This window comes from Phyllostomus discolor, chromosome 6, assembly GCF_004126475.2.
Source record: "Phyllostomus discolor isolate MPI-MPIP mPhyDis1 chromosome 6, mPhyDis1.pri.v3, whole genome shotgun sequence".
Taxonomy (NCBI): Eukaryota; Metazoa; Chordata; class Mammalia; order Chiroptera; family Phyllostomidae; genus Phyllostomus; species Phyllostomus discolor.
Genome location: NC_040908.2, coordinates 126,680,137 through 126,705,815, shown reverse-complemented (window position 1 = coordinate 126,705,815; position 25,679 = coordinate 126,680,137). Strand labels below are relative to the sequence as shown.

At 47.9% G+C, this 25,679-nt stretch overlaps 1 protein-coding gene across 6 annotated transcripts in view; it reads right to left on the bottom strand.

Annotated features, from left to right (window-relative positions):
• Positions 1-22,720, bottom strand: part of PPFIBP2 (PPFIA binding protein 2) — a 131,056-nt gene extending 108,336 nt beyond the window's left edge. For 2 of the 6 annotated variants that reach the window (XM_036028949.1, XM_028514585.2), the window contains exon 1: positions 22,492-22,720. The gene's annotated coding sequence lies outside the window, so the exon portion shown is untranslated. The remainder of the gene's footprint in view (positions 1-22,491) is intronic. The other 4 variants (XM_028514587.2, XM_036028951.1, XM_036028952.1 and 1 more) reach the window with 3 other exon arrangements.
• Positions 22,721-25,679: the final 2,959 nt, after the last annotated feature.

Below are 25,679 nucleotides of genomic sequence, written 5' to 3'. Positions count from 1 at the left end.
AGGCGAACAAGCATGCTTAACTTGTCCCCATCTAATCACCATATCAGTGACTCCTAATAACAAACATTTATTTAGAGCTTTCAGCTTTGAAAATGTTTTCACAGGCCAGCTCTCATTCTCACCTAACACCCCTGATCAGGCTGTTCTGAATTGTCAGCCAGTTAAGCTGAGACTGGTGGGGTCCAAGATCCATCACAATTGATGAAAGAGCTTTATTAGCCTAGGTGTAGGCTGAGAGGCAGCAGAAGACAAATGCAATATTTCTTGCTTAGCATCTTTTTCCCCGCTGCACCAGGTGAGGGAGTTGTACGCACCAGGCATTCCCAGCCACTCCCTGCAGGGCGAGGTCCAAAGATCCCTAAGAACATTTGTATTAGAATTCAGCTCTCCCAAATGCACAGGCTGCTTTCTGGCCCTTCCATTTAAAACCCAGCCCAGCTCCTGTCACATGCCACCACTCCTCCACCAGCCTCCTTTGGCACCTCCAAACCCAGATGCTTCCACTTAAGCACTTACCCAAAAAGCTCAGGCCTTTCTCGCCAAACCACAACCCTTTCAACAGATCCCAAACAGCTCTTTCACCAACATGTAATAATAGCAGGGGACTCGATCACATAGCTGAACCCCCCTCCACAGCTCCTGCTAAAGAATACCAGGAATAGCAGCACCAGGCACCCGACACCTCACCTCCAGGCGCCATGAGGCCAGACTTCCTCCCAGCTTAGCCTCCTCCCAGACTCAGGAGCAGTGGTGACATCCTGCCTCCTCCTTGTAGGGTGAGCTTCTTAAGAGAAACACCACGCCAAAGCCATGAGCAAGAGATACCCCAAGCCCAGCCCACAAGGAGGAGCATGGGGTCTGGCCAGGAAATGGGCGCCATGGCTCACACCCAAAGGGCACATCTGACCTGGGCTTAAGGAATGCTGCAGAGCTGACATGGAGTTTCCCTCTATGTCTTTGCTTAACATTTTTAAACACTCGTTTCATCTACCTCTGACAGTTCTCACCTCCCATTTCTGCTCTTGACATTCTGCCCCCAAGCTGGTCCTTCTCCCTAATTCAGGGGTTTATTGTGGTAAAGAGGCCACAACAATCTCAGTGACCACATCCATGGGCCTTAACTCAGGCCTGCTGAGGAATGGTTTGGGCAGGTCTCAAAAGACAAAGGATGCAGGTGCTCCAGCGAGGAAAGGGATGGGAGAGGCTAAGAGGCAGGAATCTGTGCCTTTGGGAAGAGTGAGATGGGGAGCCAGACAGTGTCCAGGGACAGAGCATCCCCATGTCCCCCGGCCCCATCAGTATGCCCCTTAACACTGTCCTTACACAGTGTTAAGATAAATACATCTGCACCCTCACTGGGGTGGGGCTCCCAGTGGTCACTTAAAAACCTGGGATGGAGGGTTCTTTCCTTTCCTTCTGAGTCTCAGAAAAAGTAGGTCTGAGAAGTAAACATAAATGAGAGTGTCCTCTTTGATGCTGTGATGTGAAGGACCAGGAACAGACAATAAACACCTCACATGCTCTAAGATGCCGCTTAGATCTGGTGGCCTGCCTCTTACCCCACAGCACTCCACAGTACATTGAATGATGGCAAATTAGTCCATGCCTGTGCAGTTTCCACCTGTTTGTAAGAGCTGCCTGCTCAGGAAGTTCACAGAGGGTTTCTTATCTCCTCCTGAATCAGCAGCCCCTGTGAAGACTGTCCTCATTATCTCATTTAGTCTTCCTGGTGATGCTATAAGGCAGTGGTCCCCAATCTTTTTGGCAACATTGACCAATTTCATGGAAGACAATTTTTCCAGAGATGGGGGCAGTAGGAAGGGGAGACAACAGGGCAGAGCTCAAGCAGTAATGCAAGCGAAGCTTTGCTCGCTCGCCTGACACTCAGTTCTGCAATGCAGCCTGGTTCCTGACAGACCATGGACTGGTACCGGTCCACAGCCCGGGGTTGGGGACCCCTGCTATACGGGATATAATTACAAGCCCCAAATGCGGCTGGTGAGGGAGCAGTGACATGTGACAGGAGCTGGGCTAGGTTTTATATGGAAGAGCCAGAGGCAGCAAAACAAAGATATGAAGATACTAATGAGGTCACAAGCTGCTGAAAGTCCTCAGTGGAGCCCAGTCTGTCTGTCACCTAAGTCCCTGCTTGCTATCCCCCCTCACTACCTTGCCCTGCTGAATGGCCCGAAGCAGTGAAGAGCTGTGTGACAGAGAAGCTGGCTTCCATCTTTCAATGAAACAGAACTCAAAACACATGAGACCAAGAGGCTTACTGCTTGCTACCCACCCCCTTGTGTACCTACCTTACCTTCATGGGGTCCCCACCCACTGCTAACCCCCTTAGACCCTGTTACAGATAGTATTTTACTTGAAAACAGATATGTAGACCAGAAAAGAACTGTCATAAAAATGCATGACTCACAACTATCAATCTATTACTATTTTTTAGATTTGTTTATCTATTTTACAAATACAATTTGTCCCATTATCAGTAAAAACCTATGCTAGCAGATGCTATGGCGGGGGAGGGGGGAATAAATGTTAAGACTAAGTTATTTATCTACCAAGGGCCAAAAATCTTTCATCTCTCATCCATGTCAATTAGAACATGAAGGTTGCATGTAGAATTGGGCCTCTGTCTGGAATCCATGAGCCAAAGCCAACAAACTTTGGTTTTTTCCAATTTAGACTTCAAATTCATAAATTAATTAATGATCTAAGTTTAAAGCAGTCATGATATTCCTTTGTGAGAAGAAAAACAGCATTTCCCTGAAATTCCCATCATCTGTAAAATTAAGTTCAGATGGCAGTTAGCTGCTAATGTTATTAACACGCAAAACAGCACATAGAAGTTAGTTTCAAAGATGAGCTGAGTTTCAAAAGTGGATCATTTGCCTGATCATTTCACAGATAATAAGGCTCACCTCATCATCCATTCATTCAAGATAATGAAAATTCTAGGGGAAGATCGCAGGTGCCAGACACCACAGAGGCCCCAGGGATCCTGAGGGAGAAAGAGGCACGCCTGGCTACAACCCAGCACAATGTGCATGCCCAGGGGAGAAAAGTTCAGCATGCCCAGGGCAGGGCAGCAGGAGGAAGGAGAAACAGTACAGTGTGGGCACTTCTAGAAGGCTTCATGGAGCAAGTGAGACTTCTACAGGTCAACAGCAGGCATAAATGCACTGCAAGAGGAGCAAAGAGCGCATCCCATGGTATGAAAGTCTTGGCGGAGAGGGGCTGTGCATGTGGCTCTGTGTGGTCAGAGAACTGGGGCAGAACGGCAGCAAATGAGGCTAGAAACAGCCTGTGAAGTGTCCCACACCTCATTCACCCTAGAACTTGACCTTCATCCACTGGGCAATAGGGAACCAGTGAAAGGAGCTGCCTGAAGGCTGCCTTCTTCTCCAACAATAATGGAGAAGGACCAGAGGGCAGGATCCTTCTCAGAGGGGCTTGCAGGGCTCTCAGAACTCCCCTTCTCTGAGCATAACCAGACCTTGGCAGCCTGTCCCCGCTGCCTGCCTACTTCAAGAACCCTGCCACACCCTCCCACGCTTTTCTTTCACCACTTCTCATTCCGAACAGAGAGGATGGGGCCTCCCTACTCCAAGACCCGTCAGCCCTGTGCACGTCAGTAGTCAGCATGCAGGATCATCCCCTGAAACTCTGCCTACCTCTCTCCAGCCACCTCCCCAGCTCTCACTGAACCTGCTCCCAACTCACTCTGCCTCTCCGGTCACAACTTGCCCTGACTCTCCCTCTGCCTGGGGAGGCAAGCTCAGGTGTCTCCTTCCTTCTGCTCCAGGATGCTTAACAATGCATACAGCTTCATCAGACATTCGTGCACCCAGACCTTTAATCTCATGTTTCCTTCTTATCATGAGACTCTTCCTCAACAAACTGTGTATCTTTCTTTGGTGAGAAATGGAATCCTGCAATTCCCTTTCTCTACACCCCAAATTTTCTTTCTGCTCTCAGATCCCCTAATCTCTTATCACTGGGGTCCAGCCTCTCAATTGTTCCCTCTCTAAGCTGAATCTGCATCTTTCCCCCTCTCCTGCTCCTTCCTCTCAGCCCACAAATATTAAAGCCTTGGCTATCCCAAAAGCCTTCCTTTGGCCCACATCCCCAGCTATCACTTCGTGGTTCATCTCCCATTCTCTCTGACACCTTGTGCAATAAGATTTCCACCCACATACACTGCTGCTGCTCCCTCATCTACTGAGCTCCTTTGGTTCTGATTCCTAGAGACAGTCTAGGGTGGGCTTAAAGTGCAAGCTGGAGGGTCAGACTACTTGGGTTAGAACCCCGTTTCTGACACTACTCACAATGTGTCCTAGAATAAGACATGTACCCTCTGTACCTCAGGTTCCTCATTTATAAGCTGAGCAGAAAGAAGTACCCAACCCATAGGTGGTGGTGAAGGTTCAATGAGTTAATACATCTAGCACACTGAGACCAGCGATCGGTTAGGGTCGGCTGGGATTTCTTTCCTTGGCATCTCATCAGTGCTGAAAGCCCTGAGACAGTCTCCTTCATTGGCATTTGGGACGAAGTGCTCTTTGAGTTCTTTCAGATCCTCCACTTCACCAAATGTCCTATCTTGGCTTCCACTCACTGTCCTGGGGCAGGTTCTATGCTCAGTCCCTTCTCTTTTCTTTCTGTAGTCTCTGGAAAATCCAGATTTTGTCTCCATGTTCATGACTGACAAAACTAGACTGATTTTGTGAGCTCCAGATCAAAATATTCAAATACTCATCAACTTAGTGAGTATTTCCTAGCAGCCCCTGAGATTCAGCATTCTCAGAAACTGCCAGCATGGTCCTGCCTTTGCCTGGTAGTTCCTGGGACCTCCTTAAACTATACATACCCAGCCTCCTCTAGGACCCCCTCCCTCACCTTCCAACAGTGGACAGGTCCTTGTGGATGGCTTCTTGCAAGGATGTTCTCCTCCATCTCACCCTCTCTACTCCACCTGCTCCATCCTGGGTTTAGGTATTCAGAACCTAGGCATTGAGCACCTCCTCTCACCTGAGCAATACCTGCCTCTCTCACAGCATCCAAACTCATGATCTGGCATTCCAGGCATTTCTCAGTTGACCCCAAACTGCTCTGGACTCATGATGGTAACAATAGTGGCTGCCACTTACTAGGCAGTCTCCTGGCACTCAGTCAAGTGTTTATATGTATCTCATACATCAATATTCATAATTGTTATTGTCTAAATTTTACAGACAAGGAAAATGAACCTTAGAGGTGTTAAATATCTTAGTCAAATCACACATCCAGGAAGAAGTAGAAATGGGATTTGAACCCAGACTCTCTGACTCCAAGGTTATGTTCTTAACCACTATATAGCACTTCCTCACTAAGCCTTGGCTACCTCCAACCACAATCTTCTGAGTTCCTGATACTCCAGCCACAGGAGTGCATTCTCACTTCGTTGTGCTTTCTTCATGCTGTCCCCTCAAGCTAAAGGTCTCTTTTCCAGTCTCTGTCCATCAAAATTACTTTTGCAAGGCCCAGATGATTCTCCTTCCTGATGACAGCATCTCCACTCCTACCTGTCCAAGAGAGCCTCTGCTGAGACCCACAACATGAGCTTACACCTGCATTTAATTTATTTCACAGTGCCATGGGGATATCCAATGGGAGGACACTGACATTCTCTCTTTCCTGGACCTCCTCACCTGGGGACAGCTAAGTATCTGACTGGTGGGAATGAGAGGAGGAACTGAGCATGTGTGGCCCAGCCCCATCCTTCCCTCTCTTTTTCCAGAGCTGCCTTGACAGCAGGAGGCCTGTATTCATTTAGGGCCCTGAGAGAGGTGAGCAGTAACTCAGCAGTAAAGGGATGCACTAGGAACCCTACTAGCCACATTCTCGAACACCTTTATCAGCTTTTGAATAGATATTTTGGTCTCCATCTGCCTGATTCTGGTCCTACTTTTTCAATTGATGCTGAACTCAGAGGACTTTTAAGTAGAATAAATAATAACCACATTCCCCACCAGACCTGTGTCACTCCCAGTAAAACAAGAACTAGTCAGTGTTGCTCTGTGTGGCACACTGGTGACCGATAAGGAATCTCTGGGGGTCGAGGAGTGATCACTAGCAGCAAGGAGGCCCCACAGAATCCTGAGTGATAGCCCTACCATCCACATGGCGCCTCTGTCTGGGAGCCCGGCTCCCCCACAACCTGCACATGCCCCTGTAATTCACTTTCCCAGGTAGGATAATGCCAGGAAGACAGTCTGGGAGGGCAGGCGTTCGTATTGTGGCCACTGGACAATGCCTGCCAAAGTGAATTAGTCCACTGGTGTCTGGTTTACAGATTAGCCTTGTCAGTTTGGTTGGCGTGAATCAGGCTCCCAGGCCACACGCACCCTTCAGTGAATGGATCAAGAGGGAGTCTGATCCTACAACCACCCTCCCAAGCCATCTTTACCTCTACTCTCTGCTCTGGCCACACCTGCCTGCCCCCATGGCAGAGGGAATGTCACCCCACTGACAGGAACCTGCTGGCAGTGTGCCTCATCAATCCCCCCAAAGAAAGAATGCACCCTTCAAAGAAAGCTACCATCATCCTCCTTCTCACAGCAGAGAATGTGCGCGCACGCGTGCACACACACACACACGTGCACACACACACACACACACACACACACACACACAGATTGACCTCCAGGGAGGAACAAATGGACATCAAGTCATTTCCCTGCCTCAACCTGAAGAGAGACAGATTCAGAGAAATGTTTCAAATGTAACCTCAACTTGAATACTTCCAAAAAGTTTCATCTCAGAAACTACCACCTAAAAATTATAACCGGCCATGGATCATTGCTTAAGTTGAGTGATAGGTAACGAGAGTTGTACCATTCCTTCTACTTCTATGTATGCTGGAATTTTTTATAGTGAAAAAATTAAACATACACACACACACTACTTAGGGGAGCTGGGCTTTTCCAGAGGGAGGCACAGGATCCCACCTTCCCTTGCTAGGGGCCAGCAGAGCTGAGAAATGAACCTAAATTCCTGATGACTCATACGGTGTTCTTTCTACAGTGCCACTCAGACTCCCTGAAGGCCCTAACACCTAACCAAACTTCTTCAGACCCTCATCATCTCTCACCTGGATTGACAAAGCTGCCTCCTTCCAGCTTCTTACTTCTAGCTGACTCTTCTTCGACCTATCTCTTTCCCAGTGCAAACAGGATATGTCCATAAAGCTCATAATATTACTCCCCTGCTCTCAAATGTTCCACAGCTCCCCACTGCTTCAGGAACAAAGCTGTATTCTGTAGCTTGGCCATCAAATTTCTCCAGCAAGATCCACCCTCCTAGTTGCAAGTCATATGCTCAGGTCCAATCATAAGGGGTCACTCCATAAATCCCTAAATCCAGAAAGATTTTCCCGTTTTCTCTATTTCTTTTTTTTTTTTTTGGGGGGGGGAGGATGGTTGTCTCTATCCCACCCATTCTAAAGCTTTATCCAAATGCATTAACCCCAGGAAACCTTTCCTAACACCACTACTTCTCCACTCTGCTCCTGCCATACGTGGTACCCACCTTTATCATCTCACTTAGAGTGCTGTTGACACAGTTCCTCAATATGTCTGTCTCCCCTTCTAAGTTAAGAAGCTTAAGAGCAAGGAGTACATGCTATTCACCTTTTTATCTACAGAGCCTACCAATGAACCTCATTCAAGTGGACACTCGGTAAATGTGGGCGGACACAAAATGTTAAAGGCATGTGTATCTGAGTGTCAAGAAAAGGGAGAAGAGGAGAAAGAGACAGACCAACAGACAGACACACAGACAGACATGGCCAGCTTCCTGAAATAAGGGCGGGGAGTTGTCCATAGCAGCCTCTCCACTCTCACTTTCTCCATACCTGAGGCCCCTCTCTTTGCAGCCTGATATTCTGAGGTGCAGGCAGCTCTACCATGAGAGGAACTTGGCCATGCTTGGGCCTGGCATGGACAAGATACATAATAGATGAATGCAATTATACTCCCAAAGGACCAACAGAAGACGAGGATGTGACTTCCCCTAACGGATGATAAAAGCAGGCATTTCGCCTCATTCTATTATTTTAGAATGCTAAGCAACAACAACAACAAAAAAAACAGATCTGAGTTAGCACATTTTCTCTATCATCTAGAGTGTTCAGGACTCTCCGGTGTAACCTCAGCCTGCAGCCAGCTACCTCCCACAAGCTTCCCATGCTGCCTGGGGAGGGGCACAGGCACCGGAATTTGGCAGGCTCTAGGCAAATAGTAATTGAATTAAGCAAAATTTATTCTGTATTTTGAATGTTCAGTTCAACATTTGTTAAACATTTTAATTTTGAACCAATGCAATAGTTTTCCTTTTGCATTAAGAAAAGTTTAAACCAGTGGGGAGACCAAAGAATTTTCCTTAAAGACAGGCTGTGTGCACTGTCAACAACAGCCTGGCTCCTGCCTCAGTGCGAGGAGAAGGGGGTTTCCTCTGCGGGCCTGGGCTGGATGTTGTTAGCAGGGAACTGATTAGCAGCCCTGTCTCCACTGGGGGCCGAGGGACACATGGGAGCCAAATGGAGACACCACACAGAACCAGTGCAACCAGACAGCCCAGACTGCAGGGGATCGGCTCTGCCTGGACTTTCCTGGGCTGGGTCCCCCTTCGTCTTTGGCAGGACCAGCAGTGAGACCTCTCCCTCACCATGAGTCTTGCCCAATGAGGATTTTGGAAATATACTGTTATGGGCTAAATTATATACCCATTCCCCAAATTCATATGTTGAAGTTCCAACCCTCAGTACCTCAGAATATGACTGTATTTAGAAATAAGATCTTTAGGGTGGGTGGGCTGGAATGGGAGTAAAAGGGAGAAAACTGTACTTGAACAATGATTAAAATTCAAAAGAAATGAGATCTTTAAAGAGGTAATAAAGTTAAAATGAGGACATTAGGGTGGGCCCTTATCCAATAGGACTGGTATCCTTAGAAGGACACAGGTGGGTACAGAGGGAAGACCGTGTGAAGACTCAGGGAGCAGATGGACCTCTAGAAGTCGAGGAGAGCAGCCTCAGAAAAACCAACCCTGCCAACACCTTGATCTTGGACTTCTAGCCTCCAGAATTGTGAGGAAAAAAATGTCTGTTGTTTACCCAGTCTGTGGTACTTTGTTTTGGCATTCCCAGCAAACTGATCTTGGAAACACGGCAAGGCTATCAGAAAAAGGTAAAACTCTCTGGAGCTGGGCCGCTGTTCTCATCCACTCATGCCCCTTCCCTCTTAGTCTAAAGTAGACTTTGCTTCACATCTTCAAACCTTACACAACACCCAGAGAAAGACAATTTGTAAGCCGGCTCTGAGGCAGTCACACCTGAGAACCAAGACCATTTAGCAAGGCCAGACTTGGGCATGCTGCAGAAGGAAACCCCAGCTGCCCAGCTGTCAAGCTGCCTTCAAGGAGCCAAGAGCCCTGGGCCCAGCCCTCTTCTCCTTAAGCCAAGTCAACAACTCCAGAGCAGGCTGATGGAGGGAGGGGTGGGGCAGCGCTGGGCCCCTACCCTCAGCTCAGCAGTCATAAGACACTTGCCACTGGGATCACTTCCCTCCCCTAAGAGCACTTAGGCCAGAGAGAGGTTCAGGGACTTTCCCAGGAAAAGTGTTCCAGGAATCCCCCATTTGCACGCAATCTTGCAGATCAAAGAGAAGCTGGCTGGAGAACTTCTGGGCCCTAGGTCTTCCCTCCCTGGGGGCCCTGGGGTCTTGCTCCTGGAAGTCTGTCAGTCTGACCCCAGAGGAGAGACACCTCTGCAGAATTTCCTGGGGGCCTCTCCCTTTTCTTACCTCTTGTTGTCCATAAAGCTGGGCCACTATTTTCCATGGGAGAAACCTGAATAGTGCCTCAGACTCAAAGTGAAACGTGGAGAAGCCAGTGTGATTTACAAGGGCCACAGAAGGGGAAGACAGTGCTGATACCAGAGCCCACACTGCCAGCCCAGCCCAACCCAAAGCCTTCTGCGACTCCTTTCTCATGTCCCTGAAGAAGGAGAGGAGCAGGGGGAAGAAGAAAGGGTCCAAGCTTTGGAGTCAGATGACTTGGGTTTAAATCCTGGGCTTGGGTAATGCATATTAATGTCTCAGGTTACTATGGAATGGAGATAAGAATAGGTGCTCCACAGATCAGAGGCTTAAGAGAGAGGATAGAGTAAATGACCCGCTCAGTGCCTGGCCAGTGAATATGTAACCCCCCACCTCTCCTCTCTTGGAGAACATGTCCCTAACTGCGCTGTCCCCAAAGATGGGTTTAGCCAAGTCCAAGACCCCTTAACAGGGCCTAAACGTTGAGATCAGGAGGGGAAAATATGACTTCAAGAATTTGCCAAATCTCTTGAAGCCAGCCCCCAGTTAGGCAGATCTCAGGGGAACAACCACAGGGCACATGCTCTGAGCTTTCTGTCTCTCTGCAGCAGTGTGTGACAGGACAGTGGGCGACCAGACCCTCACCGCCCCTTCCTCAGTCATTCCACCAGCCTCACCCAGTGCCTGGCTGAGTGACCATGAGCAGAGTTTATGATGATCAAGGAGACACCTGGCAGAGAGAGATGGGGAGATGGATTTGGGAGACCCCAAACATGGAGGCTGCAACTGAAATAGGACTTTAGGAGTGGGGAGAGGAAGGACCAGACCCTGACCACATTTGTGAAAGGCTTTAGCCTACGAGCAGGAGGTGTCCCCCAGCACTTGTCTCAGGAGGCCCATTTAACTCAGCGGTGGCCCTGAGAGATGACAGCTAGATTGTACTTGTGATTCAGAGAGGCCCCACAATTGGTCCTAGTGGACATCACACTCATGTAGAACACCTACAGCCAAACAGGTGAGCACGCCTGGAGTTGCTGAAGAAAGGTTTCCATGCACAGTGTGTAACAGATGCTGTGAGGTGCGTGTCTCGTGCAACCTGCAGGGTCCTTCCCCTGAACACTAGTCTTTATTCAGTTGTCACTGTGTTTACTTAAAATTCTCTTTCAAAAGTAATTAATCGTGACACTTGAGGAGTGGATTTGTGACCCTGGAGTAGCTCTTAAACTTTCAAAGTAGTCAGGATTAGTAGGCAGAACATGAAGGTCGAGTTTTGTCCTACCTGAAGTCCCCTGTGAACATGAGATCCTAAGACACTGCAGCCCAAATACTTCCTCTGTAGCCCCCCAGCTTTCCCAAGTGGTCTTAGGCTTTCTCTCTTGGCTGAGGGAAACTTTGCCTTTAGGAAGGCTGAAGGAACCCAGGTCCTCCCTGAGGTCAGAAGCAAGGTGCAGGGGCCAGGCCTGGATCTGGGTTGAGCTCCAGAAGGGAGGCCAGGCTGGACAGAGGATGGGGCCTTGGGTGGACTTATTCAACAATAAGGTTCTCAGGACACAGAATAAGAAAGAACCCCAACTTCAGCAGGCGGCCACCCCCAGCACCCACTTGTTCAGAACCTGAACATGTCACTGTGGAAACAATGCTCTCCTTTCACACAGGTATCCCCACACCCACTCCACTCCCCTGCATGGGCAGGCTCCTGGAACATGTCACGGAACTGCACTGACTGCTCCTTTCCACCCCACAGCCCCACCTGGGTCACTGCCCAGGTTTCCCTGACTCCCACACCTCCCCCACCCCTCCACTGGCTCCAGAGCATCATCTTGCTTACCATCTCTTCACGATTCCCCATAGGTGAGGTAGGTTGTATGATAAAGTAGCTAAAGCCAAGAATCTTCTTGTATAAATTAGAGAAGATTCTGGATAACCTTGCCCCATTCTAATATATTTTCTTGGGTGGGAGAGAAAATAGAGGAATTTGGCCAAGAAATCAGCAATTGCCTGTAGTACCAGGGAGTAAGTTTCTATGATGCCATGAACAACAGTGCAATTCCTACTGTGTTCGAGGTTGAATTCCTAAATATGCACGTGTTTTTATGCATATATTCCCTGGGGTCAGGTGTGCATCATAATGATCTGGCCACGTCCACCAAATGCTTCTCAAAGGTTAATGTCATCTGATATGTGCACACCAGCCACCTTCCTGCCTCAACATGAAGAGCTGACCTTCACAGTAAACTTAAAACTAAATACAGTGGTACCTCAGTATTTATCGTTAATTCATTCCAGAACGTGTGATGAGTGCCAAAACCGACCAGTACTGAACTGTTCATAAGACTGACACACTGACCTCTGTTTCATCATGAGAGAGGGGCTCCGAGTGGCGAGCAGCTGCCAAGTGCCAACACATTTTTCTCTCATCAAAATGCAATGAGTACAGGGTTTGACGGGCTCTGAAGCCAAAAGTACTGAGGTATAACTGTAATCTAGACTCTCACTGTGGTGGCAAGACACTATGGAAAGAATATGTATTTGGGGACCGGGTAGACAGAGCAAAAGTCTTATTTCAGCCAATCATCAATTAAGGAACCATAGGAAAGTCAGTTATCCTGAGTCAGTTCCCTCCTCGGTTAAAGCCCTGAAAGGCTCCTGTGAGAGGTAGGCGCAGATGCCTCTGGGCTCAGTGCCTATGCGTGGTGGGGACTTAATAGCTGATAACTTCAATCCCTGGTTCCCTCTTTAACCTCACTTACCACTCCGTTCCAGTCAAACCAGACCACTGTCTGTTTCCCATGTGTGCCCCATAATTTACTGTCCCCATGCCTTTCTTTGCACATTGCTGTTCCCTCTGCTACAAATGCCCTTCATTCCCGCAGAAAGGGATGTCTCTGGTCCCTGTCTTTCCTTCCACACACACATCCAGTGCCACCTCCTCAGCAAGCCAGGTGCCCCAACTTCTCCTTTCTATGTTCACTGTGTTTTCTCTGCAGGTATTACTGCCTATTTTGAATCAAGAGTACATTCCTTAAATTTCATCTAGAAAGGTATGTTTTACTCATTGCATGCTCCCGCCATCTCAGTATTCAGCACAGAGGGTGGTCAAAAATCATTTGGTAACTGAAATCATAAATGAGGTCATGAATCCATTGACTCTAGAGTACTTAAGAATACACTCTACCTCAGCTCCTAAAAGGGTGAGCATTCCCCTAGATCCAGTGGGCCAACTCCTACAGCCTAGCCAGGCTCCCTGCCACCCAGGCCAGGAGAGTGTGGTCCTCAGACATCCACGTTGCTTAACCACAGCACTCTCCATCCTCCTCCCATGTACCCCACCCAAAACCTCAGCCGACGTGAATAAGGCCCTGCTGCCCACAGCCCTTCCCACCTCCCCTTGGGGCAGGAAGCATGTTCTGTGGCCCAGGCTGCAGACAAGTCAGAATTCCCAGTGTCTTGGATGCTGTGAGCCCAGTGCCCCAGCCACATTCCTCTAGTTCTTTGGGACCAGGACATTGTGTCCTCAAAATCTTCAAGGGGTGACCCATGATGGTATAAGAGCCTTCATACCCCTATCAAGCAGATGGGCCAAGGTGACCATTGGCAGAGAATATACACAATATAACCACTTCTTTGAGATCATAGCCTCAGTTTCAGCCCACAAAGGCAGTTCCTCAGAGCATTTCCTCTCTCCCAACCCCTGTTACTGAGTGGAGCATTAGCCTGTGACATGAGACAGAGAAGCTTCTGCACAGCTTTAAGGCTGCCCTTCCCCAGGCTCCCACCCTCGTTCCACCCTACATTTTCTACAAGTCATCTCTGCTCAGAAGCCACCAATTACTGCCCCCACCCCCAAATCCTACAGCACTTTTAGTTAGACCTTTAACCTTTCAGCAAACACTGCCCCTCCTGTTATTTCACAAACTTCTCTCTAGTCAGTACTGCTTGGACAATACCCTCTTCAGGTAGACTCGAATGCATGCTTTCAGGCAGCTGCCTGGCCCTAGAGATGAGCTTGAGTTATTTGGAATTTCTTACATCATCTCAAACTGAAATCCACCTCCTCTTCTTCCCTTTACCGTCACCCACACTGACCCTCAACTTTACCCTCTGAGCAACACAGAACATGGTGGCTCCCCCACCCACCTGAAAATAGTAATCATAGCCTGGTGCCTTCCAGACTGTTCCCTGGGTCCTTCCAAAGCTTATGGTCAGGACTCCAACTTTGCAGCATTTAAGGTCCCTCTGCCACCTGCTCCCGAAGTGTGCTGTCCAGGGTCCTACCTGTAGGTGTGTCCAGTCTTGGCTAGTGCTGAGAAAAGGGGATGATCCTCTAGCAAGGTCTAACTCCGGGACTTCTAATAATGCACCCAGGCTAAGACAACTTATGTGGGTTTTTCCACATGGTCAGGTAGGATACTCACACCAACTGATATCGGAGCCTAAAGACAGGACTTTGCACTTACCCCTGCCACGTCTCACTGAGCTGGTTTGGGCTCTGAACTCCCTCTGTTTGCTGCCCTTGTCCTGAACTTTGGTGACCGGTCATCAGAAACCAGGCTGTTCCCCATCCTGCCACGTACTTTTGCCTCCTGGTCTTCCTGCTCACCTCTACCATGGTTGTCCTTTTTGTCACACCTGGAGGCCCAAAAATGCTACTTCCCCCTGAAATTTCAGTATAAGCTTCTATCTGGGTGATATAACTCACTCCTCTTGACAAAGGATTTTTCCCAGGCTCCCTGAGAATATAAAAATGATAATACCTTTTATTGACTACTTACGATGTACCAAGCACTGCAGCCAACATTTTCTGTGCATCATCTCATTTTGTCTTTACAATAGCCAAATAAAATAGCCCTGTTCTCACTTGGCAGATGAGGAACTTCAAGTTCAGAGAGGTAGATACTTGCTCAAAGTAGCAACAGCAAGTCTGTGCAGAGCTGGAATTTAAATGGAGGCCTGTTTGGTTGGAAGTCCATATTCTAGAGTGACCAGGATCCTCAGAGATTAGGGAGGCCAAGTCCTCATGGTAGAGAAAACCTGCTGCCTGCCACGCTGGAATAAAGCTGGGCAAGGAGGGAGGTGGTGTGGGAGTCAGTTCCCTCATCTTCAGAAACAGCACAATAATCCTAGCCTGAGACACTGTGCGGCTACAATGCACAGGCTCAGAGAAACCTAGACAAACACACAGGGTGGTGGTGGTTGTTACCAAGTGAGCAGTTTTTTATTGAAGAACCAGATGTTTTGGCTGGTTGCAGGAAGAGCTTATATAATACAATTTTTCATGACATCTAGTCAAGTCAGGTGTCAGAGCCAAGAACTATTCCTTTGCTTTAGCAAACTGCTGAATTAGAAGCATCTACCTTTCCCACCCAAATTCAAATTCTAATTTCTCCCCTCTCTCTGTTGCAATTCATTCTCCCCAGTCCCTCCTCCCCTTACACGTCCTGGTTCCTTATTGAATTTGGAGTTTGATACCACACATGCCACTGTGCCTGGGACATTCCTGTCATCCCAGGGTCCCATCTAATTCAGCATATGTTCATCTCCTTTCACTCTCAGAAGAGTCCCTGATTGGACAATAAATTAAGTCTAATATTCTGGGACCTTAAAAAAATCACTTTATTTCTCTAATACCTGTTTCCCTCCCATAAAATAGTAAAACAGGGAAAGTTGGCATTCCTGTTGCCTGTCACTACCAAAACCACTAAGTAGAGACAAGGATTGAATCTTTATGGGTGTTTCATTCAGATGCCAGTGATGTGAGAAGACAGAGGGTTATATACCCTAATAAATCATCTTAACATCTCATTTCAAACCAATCTTTTTATAAGGAGACAAAAAGGGTAAGTAAAAGGTTTGGGGAAAAGGTTAATCAGATAAGAGTTGTAATCTGCTAATAAACAATTTTTTATCTGCATCCTCCCTGGAACACAATGGTTCAGATACTATTTTCATTGTTTGCAGACCTCCTGGAGTCATATAAGTCATGCATTCCATTCTAGGAATAACAGCTTTCCACAAGCATTAATCACTTAAGCTTATCAACTATAACTACAGTTAAAATCTCTAACTCTAGAGTTTCCCTATTAATAGGAATAACACTACCTCATGAGGCAAGCCCCTTGTAAAATCTGCCAAAGCCCAAGCTCCACTCTAGCCTTCTGTCTGGAGGCAGCTTTCTGAGGGACCTGTCTATACCTCTGTTGTCTCCATAAAGTGGTCAGCCCACCATGGAGTTAACTATTCATGAGAAAACCTCTTTGATTCAGGGGAAACTAGGTCTTGTGTTGGGAGAAGGAAATTGGCCCCTGAACAGAAAGGAGTTGCCACATATGCATGCAAGGAACAAAGGTAGCCCAGGTTTGGTCTTACCAGATGGCCAGTGGCTTAACCCCTAAAATAGATGTTTTAGCTCCTACATAACTTTGTCTTTCTTCTCTCCCCCTCTCTCTGTCTGTCTCTGTCTCTCTGTCTCTCTCTCTCTCTCCCTCCCTCTCTCATGTGCACGCGCGTGCACACACACGTCAACCCAAGGAGTTCCTTCTGGTAGGGCCCTCTGGGCCTTTCTGTCAGAAGCAGGTGGGAGAAGTTTGCTGAGGCTTCTCAGGACACCCCAGTACAGTCACAGGAGTGGTTCTCCAGGCCAGAGTAGTCCCTGCCCAGATGAGAGGCCCAGCTACATCTGACTGGTGCATTCCACCATGCTCCTAAGTCACTATAGATTTATGCTTTACCTGGGAGTCAGGGCAGGAGTTCTGACTATGCTACTACAACACACTCCCAGGGTCCAGCAAGCACTGGCAATCTCTAAGCAGGCACAAAAACCCTGAGATTTGGATCACCTCCTTCACTATGCCTGTACTCAAGGAGGAGACAGATACAGGCGGGTTTGGTTCCAGGCCACTGCAATCAAGTGAGTATTGCAATAAAGCTAGTTGTAACCTTTTTGTTAGCCAAAGGTCTACCTTCAAAAACACAACATCTGTGAAGCACAATAAAGCAAAGCTCAATAAAATGAGGTATGCCTGTGTACCCAAATCAGAGCCACCTGGGAACACTGCAACAGCTGTAGGCCCAAGGAGAGGCCAGGATGCGATCTACACCTGGGTGAAAATCTCTTCCTAAAGATTTGTTAGTAGCAGGCACTCCACCTACTCACTTCTGCATAAGTCCTCCCTGAGACGTAAACAACCCAAATCTCAAGTCTTTAGTATGGGTGAGCAAGCTCGTGCATACATTCTGGTATCAGTTTAAAAAAAAAAGCATAAACAGAAAAACTCAAAACAATATGCAGTAGTAACTTGCCAGACCCAGTTATGTAGCTGAAAAGAGCCAAGAGGCTTGACAAGCTTTCCCTCAGAGTCAAATCCCAGCATTCCCTACGTCTTTGTTTTTATTTGGCAATTACCACATGCCCAGCAATGATCTAAATGTTTTACATGCATTAACCTAGCTTGGCCTTATCAAACTGGGGTGAACACTGTGCCATGGCAAAGGCAGGGCCCATCCTAAGAGGCTGGAGACTGAGCTGAGAGGCGTGGAAGGGAGGGGTAAGGAGGGGAGGAAATCCAGCCTCAAGTCACTGAGTCTCTTGGCCATGGTAAAGATTCTAGATAAAGTCCTCCCACTCATCTGACAGCTTTGGCCCTCCCCCAACTATCTGGATCCCTGATACTGGCCCTACACTCACTTAGGGTTGGTTGCCTTCCCCAGAGGGGTGCCTCCTCCATCACCCCCACTCCAATACTACATAGGCAACTTCTCATGACTGGCTGGATGTGTCCCTCAAGTTTTTCTAGAAAAAGACAAGGTGCTTGGATCTTGGAATACATCTTTCCAAAGAACTACAGATTGGTGATTGCAGTCCCAGAAAAACCATTTATTACACATGTACCCACACCAAGCACTAGCAAGTATGAGTGCCGATTCCATAAAGGATCTCCCCACTTCCTATAAGCCCACAAACCAGGCAACAGGACAGAAAGGAGGACTTATGAGCCTTCACACCCTCGCTGACATTGGCTGCCGGCAGACACTTCCCCTCTGAGTTCTTGATCTATAAGGCTCCAGCCTTAGCTGCCCTACAGGCTGAATTTACCCCAAATCTGGTCTCTTTCCCATTTTTTATTGCCTAAATGGAATCTCCAGCTGGACCTTCTGGCAACTCCCCTCTGGCCAAACCCACTGTGCTCCAGAGGCACAGGATAAGAGGCCCAGGGCAGACGACCAGGAGGCCTGGATTCTGCCACCAGTGACTGAGCCTTCATTTGGACTTTACCATTCTCCTGTGTAAGGATATAAGGGGCATGCAAGAAACTACCTATGGCTCCCCTGATTCCAAAGGGAATCAACCACCTTCCTTTGCCTTCTCCGCTCCATGCCCCTCCATGCTCTCATGCTGCTAACAATTGCCTCATTCTTTTCCCAGCAAACTAGCACAAAATGTCAGTGTCCAATTTGACTCTTTTATCCCTCCCTCAAATCCAGTCAGTCACCAAATCCTGCAGGATTTCTTGGCAAGCTCACTCACCTCTATTTCCTCCACTCCATCCCTATTGCCATTGCCTTGATTTAGGTCCTAATCCACGCCAGTGGGTTAGTCCAACAGTGCGTGCTCACCAGGAGTTCCTCTCCCCCTCCAATCTGCCCTTCCCAGCCCTGAATCCTTCACAAAGCACAGCTTTCACCATGTCTTTTCCATACTCAAGGACATTTGATGTCATCAGAATAAAATTTAAATTCTCCAGCTTCAACTTCTAAGGCCTTCTGTGATCTCTTCCCTGCCTAAGACTACAGTCTCACCTCTCCTGGTGTCCCCTCCCTACGTCACTCCATAACTCTAGCCATGTGGGCCACTCTTCATTGGGCTTGTCCTAGTTTTTCAGGTTCTGCTCCTGTCCCTTCCCTCATCTCCTCCACAAAATAACCTGCCTCTTTCCCCCTTTACTGAGCAAACATTGCAAAACCAGCTAGCTCAAGGCTCCTGACTGTCACAAACTCTTCCTGAATATCTGCCATGAGTAGGCCACACACAAGGGCTGATGCAGCCCTAGAGCAGCTCAGAGTCTGCAGGGCTTGTAGACAGAGATATGCAAATAAAGTGCCTAAGCACCACAACAGAGATCTGTAGTTGATCCTGTACATATGTAGTATTAGAGAGTAGAGTAAACATGACTTGGCATTGGGGAAAGGAGAGGTGTTTTAAGAGTTTGATCTGCATCCTGAAGGATTAATAGGAGTGCATTCATCTCGAAGAGCAGAGAACAAAGGGCTTTCAGGAAGAGGAAATGGTGTATGCAAAGACAGAGAGGCACGAAGGACAGAAACTGGTGAGGTACTCAGTTTGGGGAACAGTGGAGATGCAGCTGGTGAGCTAAATTATGGCCAGCCTCCACAGAGCCCTGAATGCCGTACCAGGATGTTATACTTTATCCTTTCAGAGAGGCAATCCTAACCCATGTATGTCTAGCCTTTCCATCTACAGATGTGCTAGAGGTCAAGATTACTACACAACAGGGCACATGGTGATTAAAAGCATTGCACCCAGTGAATGCTCAGTTGTCAGTGTGCATAACTATGTATGTGACAAGAGGAAATGGAAGTAAGAATCACCAAGGAGCACCAACTTAGGACTTACCTAGAAGCACTAATCATATAAATTTCCTAAGAATTAGCAGTCCCCTGGATCTTGAAAGTCCTTGGTGCAATCTGGGTCTAAAACTAAAGAGATACTCTAGGATAGCACCTCCCAGATTATTTACCTGGTGTGTGAGAGGTAAGAATGGACCTCCTGAAGAGGCACAAAGTTGAATAGGACCTGGCCTTCAGAGTCTATGAAGGATACAGCCCACCCCTCTGAGTTGACCTGTATATTCTGTGAAAGCTGACACACAGGTGCCATCCAGTGTTGAAACCCAAGGATGAGACCAAGGAATAAAGTGGAACTGCTCTGAGGAAGGAGGAAGCAGGAAAAATACTAACTCAGGACAGCACAAAACTGCCAAAGTGTTAGCCTAGTTGTGCCTACACCATGCGTGACATCTTTTTTATTTTTTTCTGAGTGTAACCTCTTGAATGGGGGTGTAGTCTGGGAACTTAATAAATGCTTATATGCCTCATAAATGTGTTCATATTAGCTCTCCCTTTTCATGTTTCCCAAAAGAGAATCCACCAGAGGATTTTAAGCAGAGGAATATCAATAACAGATTTGTTCATAGCAAACAAATTTCTGATGGCCAGGTAAAACATAACTTTAAATCTTACCCCAAATTGTTATAGTCCTAAGTGCATGTCATTCCTCCTCCAAAGCTGGATTCTCTCAGAATCATTCCCTCCTACTTCTCCCCTCCTACTTAACCTGTGGCCAGTCAAGAGACCAACATGGCCCACTTCCTTGACCCCTGTCCTATAGAATCTCTCAGAATGGGTAGGGTTTACAGGAACAAATTTAAAGGACACATGGACAAAAACAAGGGGGAGGGTGGAAATGGGAGGGAGGAGGGGAAGGTTGGGTGGGTGGGCTGGAATGGGAGTAAACCCATTTACTTGAACAATGATTAAAATTTAAAAAAAAGAAAAAGAAAAAAAAAATCTCTCTCTCTGGAGTCTCTCCTGTCTCAATGGCCTGCTCTCTCAGACTGAATATAAGGCCTCATCACTTCTGTCCTGAGTGACTTTCCAGCCTCCTATCTGGGCTCTCCACCCCCAGTGTCTTTGCCCTCTGGTCACTGCTTCCCTCGGCACTGCCATGACAGCCTTCCCACTCAACCTTCATCAAATCACCTGGGGAAAACTTGGTTTAAAACATCCCAAACCTACTTAGTCTGAATAGTTTAAAAGCCCCTCAGGCAATTCTGAGGCATACCAGGTTTACAAACTACTGCTCTAAATCTTTGTTACAGATAGTGAAGGAATCACACAACCCAGGAACAGGTTAGAAATGCAGGCTGTCAGGTCGCACCCCTGACCCAGTGATCAGAATCTGCATTTGAACAAGATCCCCAGGTGATTCTTAAGCTTGTTAAGTTGAGAAGCACTGCTTGTAAGTGTTGTCTGACCATTCACGCCAAAATATTTACTGGATTTTCTCCACATCACAGCAGGGCTTGGGAAGGTGGGAGGGTGTAGGGTGAAGGGCCTTGACTTTAAGCTCACAGAGACATCCATCCTTCCCCTGTCTAAAACCTGTTATTGGCTTCTGTGCTTTCAGACAATGTCCAGACTCTGCACCTGAACTTCATCTCCTGCTGGGACCATGTTTTTCATCCTTGTCAACTTTATTGTTTACCTCTAGCCTTAGGGGCCCACCGGGGCAACTTGCCACTTCTCAGGGCATGTCACCCCCTTCCTGAAATTACCCCAGATTTTCCCTGCTCAAGTGAAAGATGGGAATTCCCACAACTCTGTTCATACCTCCTTCGTGGAACCTGGGATAGCTACCCCAGTAAAGAAGAGACCACGATGCTGTGTGTCTCCCCAGGAGCAATAAACCATAACTGGCACATCATCACATCTCAGTCATAATAATTATGTGTTAAATCATTGCCCACTTCAAAGTCATTTAAACATGAATACAAGCAAAATACAAATGGGTTGCCTCTCTTAAGCCCCAAAGAGAAACACAGTCTCTAAATCAAATAACATTACGTGTTTCCCATATACAATAATAACCAAAGGCTGAACATGGTGAAGATGAATTAATTATGTTTACCGCCAACTAGCTTTCTGGAGTTGGTCATTTAAATTCACAAAATGCAACATAAAACTTGGACACACTTCAGATTTGTATTATCATCAATTAAGGAACTGGGAGAGGAAGGAGAAGAAGAGAAAGACAGAAGCAGATCAAAATTGGAAATGGAGACCAATCTATACCAAACATCCAGCGGATGAAAATGTAAAAATACAATGCTCTGGATTTTTTTTTTAAGGATTAAACACTGACTAGAATGCCTGTTTTAATCCTACCCAAACTTTGAAAGTTCTGATCTTTAGACACATAATTTTATTTTTATCTGCGGACAAATTGTAGAGTCTAGAGTCAGGATGTCAGGGGAGAGAAGAGGAGCCCACTTTCAAATAGGACCACCCCTTCTTACAGTTTACTGGGGGGGCAAGGTTTGAGAGTTTCAAAGGCATGTTGCATTTTTGCAATTACAGTATAGAGTTAGTTTCAGCCAAGGCTTTGCATCTGGACACATGCTCCGTCGAACACGGATTTGCTTGAGCAAACAGACCATAAAATTCCTAACCACCTTGAGCTCTCTAGATTACGCTGCTGCTCCAGGGGACAGGGCAGAGCTCTGACATACCACACAGAATTTAAGTGACCAACCACCCAGAGCATATCCGGGGCATCCTAGCACCTGTAGGAGCGCAGCCTGTCCGTAGATCCCAAGAGATTCGGTAGAAATCTATAGGAATTATACCCTCCACCCAGTCTTCTGGACAGAGAAAGAGAAGTGGCTCCCCGCCCTCGTGCCCGGAACACGCTCTGGGACCTGTACTGTCACTGACCTCTCCTCCCGCGGTGGTTCTAGGATCTGGGGGCTCTCCGTATCCACGCAGCGCCCCTACGGGCGCTCCCAGACCGGACAGCGCAGAGGGCCTGGGAGCCTTGGGAGAGCCCACTGACCTGCGTGAAGGGTTCCTCTCCGGGCGGCTCAGGTGTGCGGACCACTCCCGGGTCCCTCCCACTTCCGAACATGAGAGTTGAGAGCAGAACTGCAGGCCACTGACCCACCGACCAACTGACCGACCGACCAACGGGCGGACCGACCGGCGGCGGCCGGGTCTGGAGCCCACGTGACGGGGGCGGGGACCCACGGGAGGCTCGTCCCGGAGCACCCGCTTCCCCCGCCTCTCTTCCCCTGGGACCGCCCTCGGTCGCTCCCGGACCCCTCCGACCCCGTAGTGAACCGCAGGGACCGGTCCGCCCCAGGTTCCGGTTCCTCAGGGACCGACCTGGTCAACCCCGCCCCTTCGAACCTGCGTTAGCCCTAGTCCGGCTGGCCCAGACCCCGCCCTCTAAACAGTGCTCCAGGTTTCCAAGCCCCGCCCCCTCTTAAAGCCACGCCCCCTGGAGCCGGCCTCGGCTGCTGTCACCTCCCTATCCCGCACCCTTCTCGCCCCGGGGAGGCAGTGGAGCAGTTCCCGCTCTCAGTCCCCTGGGCTTCTCCGGCTCTTCAGTACCATTCATTGGCGGAAAGGAATGAAAACAGGGAAATAGAAAATTTGAGTCGCGAAGTGCAGAAAGAGAGAAGCCATAAAAACACCAATTAGAGGCACACTCAGCGCAGCAACCCTTTGGATATCTGGACTCCCGGACCCGTGCAATTCTGTCCAAATTGAGGTTGGCAACGGGAAGGCTCGTTCCTCGTCTTTGACTTCCCACCCCACCCCCACCGCCCTATCCTGGCCCCTCAATATGGAAGGCTCTGAGGCAACCTAGGGTCTGCCCGCTTGAACCCCTCTAGCTGGGGTGGAGGTCCCTCTAGTGGTCAGCGCCAACTGAAGGCACTGGTCCCCAATCTTATGAACAGCCGAGCACCAGAAGCACTTCCCTGTGCGCGGTACCAAGGCTGGAGTACATAGCCCCAAGAAAAGCTTTACCGGTCCAACCACAGGAATGAATTCTAGAATCTGGGCAGGACTGGGCCTTGAAGACCTAGTCCAATGCCTTCCGCCAGTGCGTGGCCCGAATCCCTTTTGGTTGTACTGCTAGTTGTTGCCCCACCTAGGCCTCCAAGGACTAGTTGCTCATTTCAGCTAATTAAAATCCCTGTGGGCCTCAGATGGCATCCTCATCGGGGACTCTGGCCTAGTCCCCAGCTCTGGCAGGAGTCATTACAGCCCTGGCCTCAGTTTTTTTCTCTACGTTTCTTCAGGCTGAAGTGTTGACAAACTCCACAAGACACATCTTTTTTTTCCAAATTACCCTGGTGGTCTGAAATTACCAGTGTGCTCAGAAGTCTTTTACATGTGAACAGAACTTAAGCCACCCTGGCAAATATGAGACTCTGGTCACTGTGGGAACCTGGCCAGAAGCAGACTAAGGGCAAAGCCAGCTGAGGAAGGCTGGGGCCCACAAGAGTTGTGTTACAACAGGACACCCTTCAGTTCTCTTTCACTTCCTTAAAATAGCAGCAGAGGCTTTTGTAGATGAGGCAGCCACAGTTCACATGAGTTCTTGGGTATTCCCAAATCCCACTTCACTGTTCCAGTGGACCCACTGCCCAGACACTAGACCCCAGAAAATGCTGATCCGTTCTCAGAATGATGCAATTAATTTTTTACAATCACTTTTTAAGTCACTGGCTCTTCAGCTTATTTGCACTTTGAAACCACTTTGGAGGAGGGGACTTAAAAATGCATCTGGGTCCCACCTCCAGAGGTTCTGATTCGATGGTCTGGAGTTATGGCCTGTCATTAGGATTTTAAAAAGCTCCTCAGGTGATTCTTATGTGCAGTAAAGTTTAAGGACCATCAGTATGGGTCATACGGACTTTGATCCAGACTAAAATCCAACAAAAACCCCAGAGCTGAAAGGTAGCTCCAAAAAGTATACAAAAATGGCACATTAACAGGAGCTTCCTGGAGAAAAATGTTTTGACCTAAAAGAGTGATTCTAGCTGCAGGACTTTAAGGTGCCAGAGTGCATTGTTAGTGAAAAGTGCACCCTAAAAAACTATTCATTCAAAGCATATCACAAATGAAAGTCAACTTCTCTGTGCCTCCAAAGGAACAATGTGCCTGGGACTCGCACATGACTCCACTCGCTAATAACTATGCTCTACCCTCCTCTGTGAGGCAGCTCACATTCTTTATCCCTGTGAAATAGGTAATCTTCTTTTACCTATAGGGTAGGTAATGTCCCCAAACTCTTGGAGAGGATAATACCATCATGTTTATTCATAGCTGCTTCATTCCACAGTGGATTTGGCTTGCTGTATTGCTCTATTAGCATGGTGGGTAATTGTACTCTATCCATGAAGTGAGTAATTCTATTCTGTCAAAGATCTACTCAAATACTAAAGCTGGGGGGAAACCTCTCTTCACTGCTTGTGGCCCTGGCCTGAGCCTGGCAGAGTCTGGAAACAGCTGCAAGTGTACAAAGCAAGCCCTCTCATGTGACCAACCTGGAAAGACAGAGGCCTCAGCACATGACACAGACTGGCACCACAGCCCGCACTTGTGACCCAAACCCGGCTGAATTGGACGAACGTGTGGGAAAGATTTTGAAGGAGTCCCGCTGGCCCAGCACAGCTGCCCTCCATCCCCTGTGGCACATGGCACGCCTGCTGTGGCAGGGAGTCACTTGGAGGCTCTCTGGCTTCCATCCAGAGTCAGAATATTTACCAAGGGACTCAGTGTGTCGGGAATTGCTCACGGTAAGCCCAGGCCCTGAAACTGCTTTGCTTGAAGATATGTAGGCAAATACACCCTGATCAGATTTGTTTGCTTAGTGTCAGTTTTATTGTATCTCAAGCAAGAAGAGAGATGCAGGGAAAGTTAGACAAGAGGAGGCTAGAGGTAGGGTCCTCACCCTCAGGCTGGTATTCTGGAGCAAGTAGCTTTTGAAATCCTATAGGAAGGTCTTATGTGGACATGAAAAGTAGTTAAAGGGGCAGACCACTATTTTTAGTATAAAATAATGAACATATTGTTTATAAAAGTTTTGATTAACAAACATACATATAAGGAGGGACCCCAAAAACTGCAATTTATTTATAAAAAGTTGTGTATTTATTCTTACATGTTTAAACTTCAGGCACCTTCAAAGTACTCTCCATTTGATACAATACACCTATTGAGACATTTTTC